Source organism: Podarcis bocagei (genome assembly GCF_964188305.1).
Source record: "Podarcis bocagei genome assembly, chromosome: 10".
NCBI lineage: Eukaryota > Metazoa > Chordata > Lepidosauria > Squamata > Lacertidae > Podarcis > Podarcis bocagei.
In genome coordinates this window covers 54344114-54360660 of record NC_138135.1, presented here as the reverse complement: position 1 = coordinate 54360660, position 16547 = coordinate 54344114, and the positions used below count along the sequence as shown (strand labels likewise).

General features: G+C 37.7%; 1 protein-coding gene across 2 annotated transcripts in view; it reads left to right on the top strand.

Moving 5' to 3' along the window:
• The window catches only part of CNTN1 (contactin 1), a 154661-nt gene that overhangs the window by 41566 nt on the left and 96548 nt on the right, over positions 1-16547 (top strand). For both annotated transcript variants that reach the window (XM_081211505.1, XM_081211504.1), the window contains one exon: positions 2605-2656. The gene's annotated coding sequence lies outside the window, so the exon portion shown is untranslated. The remainder of the gene's footprint in view (positions 1-2604; positions 2657-16547) is intronic.

Below are 16547 nucleotides of genomic sequence, written 5' to 3'. Positions count from 1 at the left end.
CAGAATACAAAAAAGGGAGAATATGCGTCCTGTCATGGACATTAATTAAACTTACTAGTCCATTATTATAGGTCAGTGAAAACCTGGAAATTGACTGGGGGGTTCCAGATGTAGAAAGTAGAATAGCACTTTTTACGAGACAGAGAGTCTGATAAGACAGCCAGGCAGTTTTTGAGATGCTCATCGGTACTTATGAAGAAACTCTGAAAAACAAAAACAAAGGACAAGTCTGAGAAAGAATGAATCTGGAAGTACCATCAGCCAGAGGCGTAGTGAGAGTTCAGCGAGGACCTGGGAACTGAGAAATCCTAGTGGTGGTTGGTATTTTTTTCTTCTTCAAAGGAGGGAGTCAGTGCTTGAAAGCTGAAATCACTGATGGCAGATGCTAAGAAGGTTTACAAAGAGGGGTGAAAGACTCCTGGAGCAGTTATTTGGGATGAGCAGAGGCCAGTGTGCTAGTGATTGGCAGTTGATTTGAAGAAACAGTGCATTCCTGACCAAAGATAAGAACTATTGTAAAAGACCTGGTAAAGTCTGAAAGGCAACTGTGGGGAAGAGAAGCTGACCAGAGAGAAGAACTATAGAATCATAGATTTTTAGACTGGAAAAGATCCCAAGGGTGTAGTCCAGCTCCCTGCATCACAGGAATCCTGCCCACAGCCATTTCTGGTTGGGCTCCAACCACCACCCTTCTGGTTAACAGCTAGATGCACTGGTCCATTGTGCCACAAGAAAGTGAAGACTTCAAGTGAATAATTTATTTTGAGTTCACATCCTAATCTCCTGGTCTGCCTTGTCCCGCACCTATACCCAGCAACTAAATGAGAAAGCTATATAAATGTATTATTTATTTGAATCCTGATGGTGGCAGCAGGAAGATAAAAAGGGATCGTGATAGCAGGTACTTTTAATGTATGGTGTTTCTGGCAGGGATCCTGTATATAATATACTGGCAGGAGTAGTCATTTATTTCAGAATGCATAAACCACTCTGCATGCAATATTACTCACACAGTGTACAGAAATAAAATATAAAACCTAATAGCAATAACAGTATTAAGAATATAAAAACCAGGAAGAATGAACTACAGAAATATAATAGTCCAATTTGGGAAGACTTGGTAGAAGAGAAAGATTTTCAGCAAGCATCAAAAACATAACAATGTGTGGATTTGCTTCACTTCTATGGGTAGAGAATTCTAGAAAACTCATGTCACAACACTGAAAACACATGTCCAAGTCATAGCATGCTTTACAGCAGGGGTTTGTGGCATCATCAACAGATTTTTATCCTCTGTCCACGTGAATGCTATGTAAGTCATGGTCAAACACTTGCAAAACCTCACCTGATTTAGAGACAGAGATAGAGAAGGAGACCTGAGTATCATCGGCATATTGATGGCCCAACACACCAAAACTTCAGTTGACTTCCTCCAGTAGCTTCATAGATGTTAAACAACTGGGAGAAACAGAATGGAGCCCTATAGGACACCACAGCCCAACAAGCCATTTGTCGGTGTAGAAATCATCCAACAACACCTTCTGGTACCATTCTCTCAAACAGGAGTGAAATCACCACAACACTGTGTTTCTCACTTGCAACCCTCTGAGCTGCTCCAGGAGGTAACCAGGTTGATGGTATCAAAAGCCATTGAGAGATCAAGAAGAATCAACAGGGACACACTCCCTCCATCCCTGTGAGATAGCTGCAGACAATCTGTTTCTTCCAAGCATATCAAAAGTTATTCAGACACCAGATATTTGCCATCAAGGAGAAAATATGACTTTCAGAACATGTAACAGGACACATTTCAGGCAAATTTCGTACGATGATTTGCTTCTAGGGAGGAAGTATTTTATTTTACTTCATTTGCAAACTATTTGAAGTATCAGTTGAAAATATTTTGGTACTTTAATGTCGCAATGTACATTTGCAGGAAACACTTAGCATCAGCAGCAAATTGACTTAATGAAGATTTAATTTACAATCATTACATGAAAGAAATAACTTACGGTTCTTTATGAGTTTTGCTCTATCCAGTGTTTTAGGAGTGTGGTTGGGTTTGGATGGGTCCCAAGGCAGAGTTTCAATAATAGGAGATCCATCTTTGATGTGAAACAGATAATCCTGTTTGGAAGATCCAGGAAGGCCTGATTTTCTGCCACCCTGTATCTTTTTAGGAAGAATGGGAGTGTTTAATGTTTCTGTTGCTAAACCTTTTAAGCAAAGTTGTGGCCATAATTTAACTGGCTGTGGTCACTAGGAGACATGTGTGGGAACAAAATGATTGCCATTAATTTTGATGCTGCTTTCTGGTTCATACCATGAGAGAGATATTTATCCCTTGCTTCATGGGATAGGACAACGAATGATCCAAGATGACTCATTTCCGGGCGAGGAGCTTTAACTATTGATTGGCTAGCAGAGCTAGAGCTCTGAGCTCTGGATGTAGCTGCAATAATATTGTATTGATTTCCTGCCATGAGCAAATCACAGAGAAGAGAGTAGAGAAGAAAATAAATTTTGAGAGTTTGAAATAATGGCACTGGGATGGAATTATACAGTAGATTCTGACTTCTGTACTCTCTCTTCATCCAGTTCCAGATAGCTGCAACGGACAAAGAACTTTTAGGCTGCAACATCTGAGGACCATTTGGTAAGTCAGGATTGTGTTAAGTTCATAGACCTTGTTTTTCTCTCTGTGCGCTGCTACTTGTTGTTGTTATACCATTATTAGCAGTACCATCATCCTTCCATTTTTTAAGATACAAATCCTTCTAAAGTGACAGACAAGTAAAATCAAGATGCATTAATAAAATCAGAATGAACAATATAAAAATATAGCAGTGCTCTGATGGTGTTTCCTGCTTGGCAGGGGGTTGGACTCGATGGCCCTTGTGGTCTCTTCCAACTCTATGAGTCTATGATTCTATGATGATAGCAAGCCATCAGACCAGTCAGTGGTAGATGGTCCAATGTAAAGAAAACAGTCCAGCTCAAAGGTACTTCACCTGCTTTCCCCTTTCTCCTGGAATTCTTCCTACTTTGTAGTTGTTGTTATAATTAACAATACATGAATAAAAGTGCCTAAAATGCTTTGAAGACAAAAAGTAAAATGGATGGGTCCCTAACCATAAGCACTAATCAACACAATGAAAATTCAGAGCATAGGGAGAGAAGATGAAAACAAATTCAGTGGCATGAAGTTTCAAAATAAGGGTGCATAATTGCTATGTGGAATTAGATAGATGGGCAAGAGAAGAACGAAATAGCAGCTGGCTCTTGACAGTATAAACCTGGTTTAGATGTAATCTTAAACTTTGACCTTGGGCTTTTGCTTCCCTCCAACCCCATCTTCCACTGGAATAGCCACATGGAAGAGAACAAAACTCCATAAACCATGGCATGAAGGTGGCTTGTTTCACTAACCATGGTTAAGACCAGCCCTTTTTATCTGAGGGTTCTCAAGGGTACTCAGTACCAGCACTCCCCCCCCCCATGTTAAAAGTATGGCACTTACTGTAACAACTTCATGGTGAGTACCAGCACCTTTTTTTCTTTAAAAAAAGCCACTGGTTAAGACTAAGCACAATTTGTCCTGGTTTGGACGCAACAGTAAACAGCAGTTAGCTAAAAATGGAAGTGAAATCTTCCAGTCTCCTTGCAGCAGCATTATGGGTGGAAGTGGAAATGGAAGGGACAAATTCTAGGTTCACTGATGCAACACGAAGTCATTACAACTGAACACAGCCATAGTGTATTGAATATCAAGTGACAGCTATCCCTCCACATATAGTGCCCGCCCAGAATTTTACTGTGTGAAGTTTAGCCTGTTAATTTTATTAGTCCATATTGCCTCATTAACTTCTCCCCCTGAGTCACAACATCTGAATCGGGAGTTGAAGAGACTGTTCTGTGCCTTCATTTCAGACCTGAATGCAGTGGGTGTTTGATGAGGGTGAGATTTGGTCAAGTCTTTGTGACCAATGATGAATGAGAGGATGGCATGTGGGTGTGGGAATCATTTTTGTAATGATCTAAATGTTTTAATCAGATAGATAGTTTTAATTCTGTTAATGTTTAATTGTTTTTTAATGTTTTTTCCTGTTTTTAGCTATTTCTGTTTTATTTGTAAGCCACTTACAGCCCCTGTCAGGGAAATGAGCGGGATATAAATAAATATAATAATAATCCTTGCCCATCAAACTTGATAACTTTGTATCAAGTATTTTATAATGCATACCAGAGTCCATTGGGGAGAAAGGTTTAAAGAAAAATCATATTCAGTCTTCATTGTAACAGACAGCATTTGTTTAATATTTATGACATGTAAGACATAGACGAGATCTTTGGTTCTGCTCTTATTGTTGATTCCCACAGCATCAATAATTCTCTTTTAGAGGCTGGTCGGATCCATAGATTTGTTTGTTAAAACAGCTTTAATTCATTTGGAGTCTATCTTAGTGGCACCATACCTTTCTCATCTAATAGCTGGCTTTTTGCTTATGGGACATGAGTTCGTTTCAAAATGAGATACAAGTTGGACTACTTCCATAATGACTAAAATATATTTGAAAGTGTATAAAATCCACAGGCTACTAGCAGTATAGTCCATTCTCTGCCTCCAGAGAAAGAACCAAGGCAGGCTAAGGCATAAAGAGTGAGATCTCTACTAACTCTCCCAGAAGACTGATATATTTCATTCTGAGTACAGGGATGTATCCCCTAATACCTGTGCCTTTATCTTGTAGTTTTTTGATTAATAAATGATGAGGTACCTCTCCAAGGAATTTCATGAACATAGGGATTTCTGAAGCAAAAATTGTGTAATGCACAATAGAAAATGTCTCTCTCTCTGTCTCTCTCTCTGTGTGTGTGTGTGTGTGTGTGTGCGCGCGCGCGCGCACGCGACATGCTACTACATCTACACAGTATTCGCAATTAGCTCAGGTCTAAGAAGTGTTTTGAAAAAAGCAGTTACCTTTATATACAACTGTATTAAGGATATCCAGCTAAGGAATTCAGTGGCTAAGGAGTGACTTGGAAGTTTGACTGAGCATGTCCAAATCAGACTACGTTGTTTAGAAAATGAAACGGAACATGGATTTTGATAAAAAAAATATGTGAGGGAATTCAGTTTGACTGGAAGTAAAATTCCACTTTGTCTATCACATAGCAACTTGAGCAAGATTAGGCAGCTGAATGAGAACGGGTCTCAGGAAATAGGAAAACTACAGAAGAGTGTTGCCAAAGGCCAAGAAGTAGGGCGAAAAGTTCTGCAGTGGGTGGAAATCCAGTTTTCTAGTTGCCACTCTCAGGTAAGGTGCAGTGGGTGGAAACTAGAGAAGGACTTTTTCAATGGTGGCACCCTAGCTGTGTAATGCCCTCAACAGAGAGGTTCACCTTGATATCATTTCAGTGGCAGACAAGTAGCAGCTAAAATCTGTTTATGTAGGCTATATATTTTACACTGCTTTTATTTTTTATGTAATAGTAGGAATGAAATATACTGTACGCTTGTCTGTCCTTAAAGATGGCTTGTAAACTTCTACTGGTCCAGAATGTGTCTGCCTGAGTACCTTTGGGCGCCAGATGGTCAGATCAGGAATTTATTGTTTTTCCAGCTCCAGGAGCAGTTAAACTGGCAGGAACAAGAAAGAAGGCATCCTCTGTGGTAGCTCTACAGCTTTGCAATCAGGGGTGGATGAAACAGCCTTGATCTGGCCCACTACCAGCAAGTCTATCCCATCCCAATTCCATGTAGAAATTATAGGAAAAATCCTAATAAAAGCCACCTGTTCTTAACAGACTGAAATTGATCTGAAGAACTTACAGGGTAGTCCAAGGGCTTTCCTCATAATATCTTTCTTTTAAACCACCAAATATCCCAGTAACTAGAAAGTGTGGCCCTTACTGTGTTTGTTGAAAACTTTTGACTAAAAAAAGCCCCTGGAAGTGGTGGTGTGACAATACTTCTTGCGTAATTGTACACAGAAAAAAATGTGGCCGTTGGGTTTGCAGTGAGCCCCTTGGAAAGGGCACCGTCATCTGACAGCTTCATGAAGTTGTCACCTGATGTCATAGTTACAGAAGGTGATTGTCCTTGCCTGCTCTTCCAGGAAGCCATTCAATAGAAATATGAGAATTGTGGTCCAGTTCTTTAACCACGTAGTAACTTCTCAATAGATGAGCAGCTATCTGGCAACTAATTGCAGTGGAATCTCCATGGGGACAGTGACACACCCAAAACTATTCTATTCTCTTTTGCTACCTGTTATCTTGATCTGTAAAGCTTGCAGCATTAGACAATATTACAAAGATAATACAGTGGTGCCCCGCAAGACAAAATTAATTCGTTCCGCAAGTTTTGTCGTCTAGCGAATTTTTCGTCTTGCGAATCACGAAATCCCATAGGAATGCATTGAAAATCAATTAATGCGTTCCTATGGTCAAAAAAAGTCCAAACAAAGCCAAATTTGGTACAACAACAGTTTATTAACTGCTCTTTAAAGTCACACATACTGTAAAGAGCAGTTCAAAAATTGAAGGGAAAATAAATTAACTTTATAAACAAAACATGTCTTTGTTTTTAGACAAAGGAAACAAAGTCGCGAGACGTTTTCGTCTTGCGAAGCAAGCCCATAGGGAAATTCGTCTTGCGAGGCAAATCGAAAACGGAAAAACCTTTCGTCTAGCGAGTTTTTTGTCTTGCGAGGCATTCGTCTTGCGAGGTACCACTGTACTGGACAACAAGGTAGTATATTTTCTAATAAAAATCCACCCCATCATAGACTGTAATCTGATTTTCCTTTTTTATTAGTTTACCTTTGAGAAGAAATCTTTGGAAACGGCTACATAAATCATCTGTTCCCAGCATGTAGCTGATTGAAATAGATTTTTTTTCTTGACTTGGGAGAGATTTAAGTTTATAAAGGATAGTCCTTGAGTGAATAAATCTTCTCCTGACCACTTTGAAGAGATAGATTTATTCATACAGTCATACCTCATGTTGCGGATGCTTCAGATTACATGTTTTCAGGTTGCGGACCACGGGAAACCTGGAAGTACCAGAATGGATTACTTCTGGGTTTTGCTGCTCGCGCATGTGCAGAAGCGCCAAATTGCGCCAGCACCTGTGCAGACACGATGCTTCAGAATGCGAACACTGTGGGTTATGGACGTCCGTCTGTCACAGATTATGTCCACAACCCGAGGTTCCACTGTAATTCATACAATTAAGATTCTTCTATATGCTTATGTACTGAATCATGTCTTATCTACCTCTTTCTGAATGTTGACCCAAATAATAAAATTGATGTAAAAACAAACAAACCAGGAAAGAAGCACTGCAAAGTCAATAGTTTTCCCCCCTCTAGTAATAATGAGAGCGTAACTTCTAGAAAGAAATCTGGAAAAGTTTAAATTGAAGACTTAGAAAAATGTATATTTATCTGTCAGGAAACTAATTATTAATATCGGCCCTACAGATGTTTTTGGACTACAGGCCCGATCATTCCCTGATCACCATCCATGCTGGCTGAGCCTGATAGGAATCCAGCAACGTTATCCGCAGTGTGTCTGAGGGATGTGAGTGTTCTTTCTTTGAACTTTAAAAGAATCCATGACCCGCCCTCTAGCACACTGCAGGCACTCCCCACCCTCATCTAGCATGTGTACATGGAATGCACGTAGGAAGAGATCATGATTTAATGACCACCCTGTGCTTTCCAGGGAATATGCTGGCAAGGGAGGCTGCAGAACACACAAGGATTGGGTTTAAAAAGTTAAAAGGAGGAAGATTCATGCTCCCCTTGGCCAGCTTCATAGTGATTATGATTATAGGAAGAGTCAGTGCTATTTTTCAAGGGGGGGGGGGGAAAGTGCCGGAACTCACCACAAACACCTTTCTTGTTCTCTTATAATGGCAATGGTGCTGGAACTGGGTTCTGGTGAGTTCCAGATGAAAAGAAGCCCTGGGAAGAGTCAACGCCCCTGCGTGTTCCAAAGAATCAGGAGAAATGGCTACCACTTTCATGGAAGTGAAAAGTCTCATTAAATTGGTGGGTCAAGTTTCATAGAACCGTAGAATCACAGAAATGTAGAGTTGGAAGAGACCACAAGCATCATTTTGTCCAGCCCCCTGCAATGCAGGACTCTTTTTACCCAATGTGGGGTTCAACCCATGACCCTGAGATTAAGAGTCTCGTGCTCTGCCAACTGAGCTATCCCACAGGGTAATGGCGATGTTTGATACATCACTAATTCACACTCATTTTTGGATTAAGAAAAGGGACAGAGTAAAAAAAAACACCCTGTTGATTTTCATGAACCCCTGAGGTATAATGGGCTGGAAGTCGAATAAACTAAACAACAAATAAGCAGAAAGACTTCATAGCACATTTGTCTAACAGGGCCTTTTTGCAGTAGGGGTTATCTAGATTCGGTGTTCGATCAGAGACATCTGACCTTCCTTTCACATAGTTTCTTTTTGAATTTTAACCGACTGTATCTCTTATTTGGTTTTCCATCCATTATATAAAAGATTCAGATAATTCAATACCATTAGGATCACTATGTGGCACCATATTAATTTACAGCTTGATAGTTTAAACCAGATAGGGGCTGGCTGTAGTTCGTAGTCTAAATCACAAAAATACTTTCAATCAAAACAGAGTAAACTACAATGAATGGTAATTTTGTGAGTAAAGATGCATTAATCGTAGGACTATGCCAGATGTTCATAATAAATATTTTTGGTGCAGAAGGAAGCTTTGAGGATGGATAAAATGTTACCTGGATGATATCTAAAACCATAATTGTGTAACACTAGTTTGTTGCTGTTTGTAGCCTTAATCAGCTGTGGCTTTTGTCACGTTGTTTTGTGTGTGTGTGTGTTTTGTTTCCAGTGTACCTTCTTTCTAGTAACAGTGACACCATCATGCAGTCAGTAAAATTTGGATATGTAATGTCGCTGTGACAGCAAATGAAGCTGATTTTGACATCCCTTATTTAGCCTGATGAGAATAAGATGCATATGTATGAAGGATTTCTGGGGGTTTTTCTGGTTTAGATTAATTGCAGCTTGCCCTGTTGCCCAAAACCAAAATATGGTGGTCAATTTTAACTATGGTTCTTTGGAAATTAACCAGCTTAAGCCCATGGGCAATGGAGTGTAAGGCTAGTGGTTACCAGCCAGAATAGCTAAGATATACAGCTACTTCCGGGGAGACAGCTGTTGTGCTCAGCTCCTGCTTATGGACTTCCCAAAGGCGAGAACAAGATGCTGGACTAGATGGGCTAGAACTCTTTTCTGTTCTTAAGAAACTGACTTGCTTAAGCAAACCATAATCAACATTGTTTAGTTTAGGGACACTGTAAAAAATGGTTAATGGTTACAGGAAGGAAAAGCTTCCCAATGTCTCATGGCCATGGTGGAGGAGAAGGGAGGTAGGAATGTGAAAACCTGTAAATTGTTATGTCTTGACCTTGTTGTGCTAAACTATGGTTTAGCAGCCACCTTGACAAAAAGATCGGTCTTCTAAAATTGTTGCATATCTTCAGGCATCTGAAAATACGACATGGGCCTGTATTTTAAATCCCATAATGGCTTTGAAGTGATGCTAAGCAGCACATGGAAAATTCAATTAGCCCCTAAACCAACCATTTAATTACTAATTGGTGCTAAGAAATGACAAATTAATGTGTCTCTGCTTGTCTGCTGCCATTTAGAGTTCTCTGATAGATTCAGATGTGACATTAAGCTTTTTTTCTTTTCTTTTTGTAAGCATCCAAAGCAACCTTGGTAATTCTGGTGAAAAGATACTGAATCTAGTAAAATATATGTTCCTTATCCGACTTCTTTATCCAACTCCTCATGGTGTTGATGCAACGTGGAGTATACAATATTATCAAAATGGGTTGCACTTCTCAATTTACATAGGGATTCTAGTTGTTGCTTGGAAATCCATTCATACTTCATTTTGTAGAATTAAGTGCAATGGCCCTTACATTATCAGAATTGTTTAACTGTTTAGCCCACTTCCCATCTAAATCTGGGAATTGTAGCTCTGTAAGGGGAATAGCTGTTGAGGGAAATAGCTCTATTGAACTTCAGGCACCTGACAAAGGCCTTTCTATTTTAGCAGGGATTTAAATAAAGTGAATTGGTTTTTGAACAAATTTTATCCATTGTATGCTTTAATTTTTTAATGTATTGTATGCTTTTAAATTTTTATGTACACCTCTTAGGTAGCTTTGGTATTTATATATAGTTTAAATAAGAATAAAAAGAGTAAGTGAATGAACAAACAAACAAACAACCCTTTGACTTGGACATCAATAAATCCTGAAAGTTCTATTTTTTAAAAAAATAGAGGAAAATGAATGCTTAATAAGCAGACATGAAAAACAAGCACTTCCTTAGATTGATAATAATGATGATGGGTAATGACCATCATGCAAAACAAAACTCAGTGAAAGGGGCATTTTTTTCATTTTTGTGTGTGATGCCTGTTTATGAGCATTGCTTACTTTCTCCTTGTTTTAATCCACTGTATATTTAAACGAGTGTTTAAAAATGCGAAGCAAAATGACATTTGATTTTTTTAAAAAAATATAATTCAAAGATAATTCTATGGAGGGAAAAGGGGTTGGGGAAGATAAATAAAAGGATTGTTTGACATTCATATGCCACAGTTAGCATTCCTCTATTTTAGAAAGCAAGCCTGACTACCAGTTATATGATTTTTTTTAATGGAATATCACTTTTTCCTGTGTATCCTGGCTTCTTCAATACATTTAAAAAATAATTCCCTTTTTGATGGGGGCTTTATTTTTCCCTAATGTTGCTCCCAGACCATTTTTGCATAAATAGATTCATTATTAAAGATGCACAGCTATTCAGAATACTTTTCTATAAAGTTATTCTGCTTTAAAACTCATGCTGTATCCTGCAGTGTCTGTATTGGTTGTTAAAATGTGAATTCAATAATTATGACATATCTGACATTCCCACCAAATATTGATGGCATCTGTATGATGAACGCTACGTTTCTAACATTTAAATTGTGTTATTGAAAACATCTTATTCAGCCTAGTGGGTGTCAGATACCATTGAAACAGTAACTTATGTAGTGCCTCTTACACCGGCAAACTTAACAATACTCTTTTCACTGAAAAGCACAATATATCTTGTTTTTGTTTCTCAATTGTCACACCAAGATCTCTTTCCCATTGTGTCTTGAATTGTTGTCTGTTCATGCTTAAACTTCTAATTAAACAAATAGTCCTTGCAATTAACCCCATTACTGCTGTGTCAGTGTTTAATATTTCCATGAAGTCGATTTACTAAATGAATAATTAGGACCACTAGAGTTATAGAAGGAAATTTAAAACATGTAAAATATGGGAAATTTTGCATTCCTTATTACTGATGTTAAATAGGAGATTGAGGAACTTGATTTCTCTTTACTTATCTCGTTTATTAGGGAGTTGTTCTGAGGTTATCTCCCCCCCTTTCTGTTTTCTGATCACCTCTTTTTTCTGTTAACAAAAGCATCTTAAGGGGGATGTCAAGATTTTCCTATTTTAATATATTGAGCTTTCCCTACTATGTATCATTCCTAGATGTAGCCACCATATTTGTAGCTTTGTAACACTATTCATCACAGAGTTTAATCCTAGCTTGGATAATAGCCACTCTTCTTTTAGAGTACAGTTCTGTAACTTATGACATGTCAAACACAGGCACTTTAATCTTCCAGCAGCAACAGTATGATTTCATGTGTTTTTGGTGCTCAAGGTAGGTGATGCAGTGGTCACACCTGTTTGGGAAATCAATCTATTGGATATATTGTTGGAAACTTCCTTCATTGGAAAGAATAATTCCATTCATATCTATATAGATGCAAAGCTAATTAAACCAAAGGTCTATTAATAGTAAAAAAAATCAACACATAAGTAAGACAATAACAATAAATAGCATAAGTTGATTGATGATTATTCAATTTCTATACTGCTTAATATATTAAAAATATCTCTAAGCTGTGTACAGAAAACAGAAGCAACAACAGACTACTTAAATGAAATATTATAAAAATACACAGTTACATATAAAATGTTACATCAATAAAAAGTTACTAATATATAGGTAATATATCAATTCATTTTAATTCAGACGCATCCACCCTCTCAGCCACTGAGTTCTTACTCAACGTCCACCAGACTCCCAGCTCACCCATAAGTTACAGTAGAACAAACCACACTCATCTGCAGCTTAACTACCCACCAAAGCTGAAATGTTTTTAAGAGACCCTAATGCAGCAGTGTAAAAATTCCAGTCTGCAAGCCTAATTAGGCCTAATTTCACTCATGAAGCTGTTCCAGCCAAGCCTCAGCTACCTGACTTAACTTGACATCATATATGAAGTCAGCTGTGGGTGATGCAGCTCCTTGCCGAAAGTGGGGTTTGCAGGCCCACTTAATAGCCTGCAAAGCCCCTTGTAAATGCCACAGGGATAATCTGCACTGAAGCTGGTTTCAAAGAGCAACTAGGGTGACACTGATTTGAACACACACAATGTTGGTTTTATTCAACTGTAACATAGCAATACAAAATCTACTTTATGTGTAACATAGTTGATGATAAGTTCAGGGGTTAAAATGGACACCATGAAACATATTTCTGAATTGCTAGTGTGCATATGTATTGTAGACTCTTGCGGTGGCAAATTCCCCAGAGAGCTTATACACTGTGTGGAAAAATACTTTCTTTTGTCTGTTCTGCATCTTCTTCCAATCAGCTTTATACAAGGGCCAATGAAACTCCGTTTTGTTTATCCCTTTCTACAACATGTGAAGAGTGGGGAGAGGAGGAAGAATATGCTCTCATTGTTGTGGACTCTATCCAAACATTTGTTGGAAGCTATTTGGGTTTTCTCTGAGTACCACTCAGAGCTTACAATTCCATGCAATTGTAAGACCAGTGCTATTTTTCTAGAAAAAGAAGTGCTAGAACTCAGCTTGTTCTCTTATAATGGCAATGGCACCTACCTGAAAGTTGCAGTAACTGAGTTCCTGCTGGAAAAAAACCCCTGCCATAGACCGTGATATTGAATAAAATTGCACATGCAATAACAATAACACCACTTCCAAGTCTCTGAAGATTGACAGTTTGACCAAACTGTGGGAGGCAGTGGAAGACAGGAGTGCCTGGTGTGCTCTGGTCCATGGGGTCACAAAGAGTCAGACAACAACAATATGAAAGTATTTTGGATATACACAAACAAAAATGGTTATAATAAAATTAGGCAAATGGGGACTGCTTTACTTATTGGTTCCTTTGTAGGCGAACCTGTTTCTGTAGTCCAAAAACTTTGAGATGTATCCTTGCAAAAGGCATAAACAAAGTATAAAAGACACTTTGTTTCCAAATATTAGATTGATGTTGAAGTATTTGTGCCAGCCAGTACAGAGAGACCAATCGTGTCTTATTCCTCTCAAGAGAGATAAATTACTCAATTGCCTCTCTCCTGCTGCTTTCAGTGTTATCTTTGAACAATATAACAACAGTGTTTTACAGAATTACTCATGTAAAGAATAAATAGAAATCCATTTCTTCTAAGATGATGGAAAATTCGATAATAACACAATTGTGTAACATTGTCATGTGTTAGATCCCATGAGGCTACTTAGGAAGCATGCTATAAGTTAGCCAAAATTTGACTTTGCTTTGCTCTCAAGAAGTTCCAGTAACTATCTAAAAGCTATATTGATAGAGGATGGGAAAAACACTCTACAACTTCATCAGAGGAGAAATATAAGTGAACCATTCCTCATTCATCCACAGGCTTTCTTAACCCTATAACTGTCAGTGAAATACTGAGAAATTTAGGTCTGAAATTGAAAGAAATTGTCAGATTCAGATTAAGACTTTGTGCAAACTACACATTTATTGCATATTCAAAGCATAATCTTTCTCTCAAAGAATTCTGGACACTGTAGTTTGTCCCTCACAAAGTTGCAGTTCCCAGTGACCCTTAACAAACTACAGTACCCAGAATTCTTTGAGGGGGGAAATATGCTTCAAATGTTTTTTAAAGGTATAGTGTGTATGCAATCAAAGTTAGTTGAACTTAGTTCCCACTGAAACCACTAGGCCTTAAGTTCAAGTCATGACTGATTTGTCTGGACAACCTAAGGATTTTATTCATTGGTGGGGTAAAATTTTGGAATATTCAGGAAGACTTCTTGCAGCCAAGAGTCTCTTTGGATAATAGAGAACTTTGTTGTGAGATTTATTTATTTATTTAAATCATTTTTATTAGTTTTACATATAATCACATTGCGTAACATCATATCCTCTTATTATATCTCTTTGGCTCTACTGAGCCTAACAACTTCCCTCTCTCCTGCCTAATGGTTTACAAAATTAAATTTTGCACCCTTGCATTTCCCTTCCTTTCCTGTTCTTGTTATGACATTTCTTAAAATACTACATTACTCAACCCGAATAGGTAATAATTTCTTTTTACAAATCTTCAGATAACCCTGCTAATGATGTTAATTGCTTACAGTTGTCTTTCAAATATAATATAAATTTGTTCCAGTCTTTTTGGAATGCTTGATCTCGCTGGTTCTGGATTCTTCCCATCGGTTTTGACAGTTCTGCAAAATCCATAAATGTCAACTGCCACTCTTCTTTTGTTGGTAATTCCTGTTGTTTCCATTTTGGGGCTAACATAATTCTTGCTGCAGTTGTAGCATATAAGAACAATTTTTTATCTTGTGTCGGTATCTCTTTACCCTATACCAAAAAACTTCTGGTTTTTTAACAAAAGTGTTTTTAAACATTTTCTTTAACTCGTTGTATATCATTTCCCAGAAAGCTTTTACCTCTTTACATGTCCACCACATGTGGTAAAAAGTACCCTCCTTTTCCTTATATTTCCAACATTCATTTTTTGTTCTATACATTTTAGCCAATTTTACTGGTGTTAAATACCACCTGTACATCAAGAGATTTATTTATTTTTAATTCCCACCTCAAAAATTCACTTAACTTCAAATTGTTTTTTATTTTTGCCACTTTCTTCACGGGGATTGCCACACTTTAAGTAAAAATGGTTGGTGCACGTATATCTATAGCAAATCTATTTTTGATGTGGCTTGATTTAATAGCTTTACATCTGATGGGATATTGTCAGTGGCGACTGTATGTGGAGTAATGAACACATTTCCTCAGCTGGATTAGGAACTTGTTTCTGGTTTCACCTGCAGTATTTGGTTTGGCTGACTAGCATAAATCATAAGTAACTGTTGCTGTGCTCTGCAAGCACCTGTAAGCTGCTGACTTGTTCTATGTAATTTGGATTGAAAATGAAGATTCCTCACATCAGAGTGGGAATTTCCCCACACACTTCTGACATTTTTATTTTCTGCTACAGGGACCTGTTAAAGCAACAGTGCATTTACAGTAATTTTATTTGGAGACACAGTGCTTTCTCCTTTACTATTTTCTGTCATGCATTACCTGACTTAATGTATTGAATTTCTCACTGACATTCAAACATAGCTTGGTTAGTCAATCATGGTCATAATGGAGTTGAGACTTTGAATTATGAGCAAACATATGTTAGGAATTCCATATATCAGGAGTTGGAAGCCAACACATGTATAAATTAAGGATGGATCTACTGATAATTGCTTTTGAGGCAGATTTTCTCTATGTGAGTTGTACTCATACTCTACCGACACACACTGATTTGTAGCTTGATGGCAGATTCAGCTATAGAGTTCTGTCTCTCTTGTGCATCCCACATGGTGTTTATTTGTAGCTAGCACTGATTTGGGTAATTTAAGGCAGTTTTTATGTTCCTGTGATTCATTGTGTGGAAATGTCAATATATCCATAACAGTATTTGGGTCATAAACGGAATACAAATATTTGCTTATGGCTATAGACCTTTAATAGAGAACAGGTCATATTGAACTCAGTGGGGGTGTACTTTTGAGTAAACATGACTTGGATGCTATAAGGGAAACTTGAATATTGCTTAAGATGTGAATAAATTAAATGCTTGTAAAAATGACATGTAGAATGTAAAATTGCATCTGTAAAAGTTGTAATCTGTTGCAGTTTATGTGTATCTGTCTACATGAATATTCATGGATGACTGTTCACTTGCACCAATGTAATACAAATTACAATGCAGTTTATTAACACAGTGTAGGAATGCGAGTACATACGGTAGATCTTCATCTGGATCTTTGAAAAGCACAGTTTAAATAGAAGAGAAAAAGTTTGAAAAAATATTCATTAGTCACAATTTCAAACATTAAATATGTAGTTAGTTTCCTGCTAAAGGTAGCTGTGACTAAGTCTTATTGGTGTGATGTATTTACAGCTAACCTTAGCTAGAGTATAAGCATGGTGATTGGTATTCAGCTGAGTTTTATGCAGAGCATACCCAGTGAAATCAACAAACCTAACTTAGTTATGTTGATTAATTTCAATGAGTCTAATATATTAGAATTTAGTAGATTAGCAT